This window comes from Apis dorsata, unplaced genomic scaffold (genome assembly GCF_000469605.1).
Source record: "Apis dorsata unplaced genomic scaffold, Apis dorsata 1.3 scaffold_207, whole genome shotgun sequence".
Lineage (NCBI taxonomy): Eukaryota > Metazoa > Arthropoda > Insecta > Hymenoptera > Apidae > Apis > Apis dorsata.
Genome location: NW_006263491.1, coordinates 77,660 through 82,093, shown reverse-complemented (window position 1 = coordinate 82,093; position 4,434 = coordinate 77,660). Strand labels below are relative to the sequence as shown.

The window sequence follows — 4,434 nt, the reverse complement described above, 5'->3', positions numbered from 1 at the left end:
TATGCATTTTCCCCACTTTCCTAATTAATTTAAAACTATATCATACGAAAAATGAAACAAATACGAAATCATATGAAAGCAAATGTTCATATTAAAAGTACAAGTCATATTTATTCTATGGGCCTTACATACTAAAATATCAATCGAAAAATGAAACAAATACGAAACCACATGAAAACAATTACAAATGTCCATACGTTTATTCTATGGGCCTTATATACTTTCTATACTCTCTAATTTAATACGAGCCATATTACTCCCTGGGCCTTATGCATTTTCCCCACTTTCCTAATTAATTTAAAACTATACCATATGAAAAATGAAACAAACATACGAACCCACGCGAAAACCATTACAAATCTCTATAAATATTAGAAATACGAGTCATATTCTATGGGCCTTAACCTTTCCACTCTTTATATAGACAAGTGACAAGTTAATCCAAATTTGCGAATAAAATACACAAAAAAAGAAAAAAACAAGAAAAAAGAACAAAATCCTACGCAAACCAATCGAAATAATCGACAAACCACCGCCAACCTTCCGCCATTCCCCCCTTTTCGCCAACTTTTAAACCGCAACTCGCCGCAACTCCCGCGTATATATACCGCGTGTCCGTACTTTATACGCCGGTAATAACAAACCTCGCGGGGTGATTACACGGCGTGATTTCGCCCAGATTGGACGAGTGATTAATTCTTGCGGACAATCCCCACCAACGGTCACGCCGCCGACCAAAGAGCCCTCTCCTCTCTCTCCCGTGTCGCCGCCCTCCTCTCTGCGGATTCGTACCAACCCCCGGCAAGGATATTTTAATTCCGGAGCGGCGGCGGAGCGGTTTGAAACGGTTATTAATTCGTGTGTCGAGGGTCCAGAGCTTGGATTTCCAATAGCTCGAGCGAGAAAGAGAGAGAGAGAGAGAGAGAGAGAGAGAGAGAGAAAGGGTAAAGAGGATGCTCGTAAAAACAACCCCATTGTTATCGCCGTCCCGTAGCTCGTTTCGCAGTGGGCGGCACTCGAATTGGCGCAGGAAGGGGAGGAGGATAACAGAAAGAAACGAGGAAGCAAAGTTTCACGTACATCGCGTCCCAGCATGCTCGTTTTTGGTATGGATAGATAGTTACGCGCACATGCGACTCTCCCCCCTTCCTCCACCCTGTTATCGTTGAAACAGTTGCCGCGAAATTTTTCGGAACTGGAAGGCTGAAATTGAATTTTTGCTACGTAAGATGGAATGGAAAAATTTTTTAAAACACAAATATGCCAATAACCAATAGTTATAGTGAATTATCGTGAGTAATAAAGCTAATCTAATATATATGATATATATATATATATATATATATATATATATAGAGAGAGAGAGAGAGAGAGAGAGAGAGATATCTACAATTTTATATATATATATGTACAGTTTATTTGGAGTAATGGAAGAGACATGGAAAGAGCATTTCAAAATACATTCGAATGTATTCTGAATTATACAAAGTCACGCTTGCAAAGATCACAAAACACACACACACACACACACACACACATACACACAAATAAAAATATCACTTCAAGAAGGTAAAAACTTCTATTAACCGCTATTCCTTCTATATTGTCAAGAAAAAGATAAACTCGGGGTAATAAAAATACCACAAGAGATATACGAGGCACATAAAACGCACGTGTCGACGAAGCCAGCTTAAAAAAATTGTAACCGTCTCCCGATGCAACGGACGCGTATTCGCCCGTCCATATAATTGACCAATGCCTCCTTTCCCATAAATAATCGAAGGGGTCCCGTGAAGAAGCTCGGTGACGGGACAAGAGCAGCGTGCGCGCGCTTATTTAAATACCAAATAAACCATTGGACGGGACACCCGTGGCCTGTGATTTTCGTGGCGTCGTTGCGAGGGTCGCGTTCGCCCCCCCTCCTCCTCCTCCTCCTCCCAAGGGGAGAGCGAAAGGAGGGAAGGGAGGGAGACCGTTGCGCCCTCAAACGAGGCATAAAATCGGAGATGAGTCTGTCGTCGCGAAACGAGCCGGCCTGGAAAAGGGGTCGGCAGAACAGTTTTCGAAGGGTGGCCGTGGGTATTAATCAATCCGAAAGAACCAGCGCTCTTCCCGCTCGTTCGTCTCCACGTGCTCGTTTTGAAAAAACACGTAGTTAAGTTAATTAGAAAATTAAAATTAATAATTTAAGTTATTTATTTAAGTTTATTTATTATTAATTATATATATATATATAATTATATATATTAATTATTTAATATTATTTATTTAAGTTATTATTCTTCTTTCTTCCTCGTTTCGTCGTTAAGTTTTTTAATAGACAAAGCGAGAATTAATTATGTAATTTGATCTAAATTCTTTTTATGGGGTAATTTTTGGAAACGAAATGATAAAATTTGACGGGGGAACCGCTTTGTTTTGAGGTAATGGCACGTGCAAATATTTTTCGTGCACATTGTATGCGCAATGAACACAGATTCTTCGCAACTCGTAAGACACGAGTTTACCTTTGGTCTTTGCCCCGAGATAAGTTTCTCTCTTGCCACGTTAAAGCCACGTTTACATTTTACAAGGGAGCTTTTAGCTCGTTCCTTGATCGAATCTTCGAATCACGCGTTTCGAAATGAAATTTAATTTACATTGCCGAGAGATTTTTTATTAGATTAATAATAATAATGATAAAAAGGAATAAAAGAAAAATAAAAGTATTTCCTAAAGTGCAAATACAGATTTTTTTACACCTGGTTAAAATTTGTTTAACACAAACACTTTTAATTTAAACAAAATTTAATCTGTACACTCTTTTAAACATTTTTCTCACTGCGAATAATAACAATAAAGTAATCTCAAATAAAACACCCTATATATAAATACTAAATACGAATTTACCACGAATATAATAATTGTTCGAAATTGGGCAACAAACTCCTCGAGTTTCTTTTTTTTTTCCCCCCCCCCCCAATTATTCGAAATCAATTTTCATCCATCACAACCGAAATTCATCCAATAAAACTTTCGTCGAGATCCATAAAATAGAAAAAAAAAAAAAAATCAACAGATTTCAACGAATGGATCGATTCACTTTCCGTCCAAAGATTGTGGACAATGGGGGACAATGGAAACAATGGAAGAAACGATAGTTAATTCAACGATCCAGCCGATACCCTTGAAAATAAAGTTGGCCAGCTTTTCCTAGGGAGAGAGAGAGAGAGAGAGAGAGAGAGAGAGAGAGAGACGAGCGAGTCAATATTGTCTCTACCGTGCTAAGCGCGCTAAAGTACACGGTGAGTAGTGCCGTGCGGAAAACTTTATATATCTGGCAGTGCGTAGTTGGGAACAAACTTGACAGAATCCAACAATAAGGCAAAGTTCTTGCTCGTTGTTTCCTTCTTCGGGGGATCGGGTAAAAATAAATATACCGCAACCTCATCGGCTCGGGAGAAGGAACAACCTCGTCGTCGATCGATCAATCACGGAAGACGTTTCGGAACGAGGAGAAAAAGAATAGCCACTGCGACCCAGAATCCTTAAATCTGACCGAAAAATATATATTTTTTTCGAATTCTTGTTCGTACAATAATTGAAGACGTTTCGATTTGCGAATAATCTTATTCGCGACTCAAGAGAATCGAAATGGAAGAATTGAATATCGAATGATTTTTATTCTTTCTTCGTTTCGAAACGAAAAATATATTTTTCTTGTTCGAACAATAATTGAGGACGCGAGGACGTTTCGTTTCGATTTGGGAATAATTTTATTGACTCGATAAAATTGAAATGGTAATGGTTTGTAATTGCTAGGAGAATATGAAATTTCTATAAAAAAAAAAATTTGGTATTTATTTATCTTCTATTAACGAATCGTATCTTTTCTATTCGATATGCGAAATTTTTGTTATTTTTCGTCTAAATGAGAAAATATTTCGACACGAAGTATTAACGTAATGTGTACGCGCGAAGAATATCTTGATGCTGTTTAAATTATTTCCGCTGAAATTTTTATAAGAACGCGTGTATATACGTTCGTATCTCGTTAAAAATATCTTTCTCGTTAAACCGTCGTTCGAGCATTATTTTCTGGTTTTAATTTAGCGTGCCGTATCGGGGAAAAAGAAAGAGAAACAATATAACTGTGAAAAAGTGAATTTTATCTGAAAACACAGACTTACGAAGATTTTATTACCACTATATGTACAGGCAGATCCTTTTATACGTAATAGGATGCTTTATGATATAAAATGGATTAAACAAAACTCTATATTTTGTACATATCGTTTGAAATGTACCATTATTTTTCAAATTTGTTACATATATTTTGTTATAAAAATTTGTGCAAATTCTATTTCTGGGTTAAACTTATATCTATTATATTAGATACACAGTTAGAATAATGAAAATTCCAGGTGAAATTTTAACATTTTATACGTATAAGGT

General features: G+C 36.9%; 1 protein-coding gene across 1 annotated transcript in view; it reads right to left on the bottom strand.

The window, feature by feature from the left end:
- Window positions 1-4,434, bottom strand: part of LOC102674519 — a 378,471-nt gene that overhangs the window by 370,426 nt on the left and 3,611 nt on the right. The gene's annotated exons all lie outside the window — the stretch shown is intronic.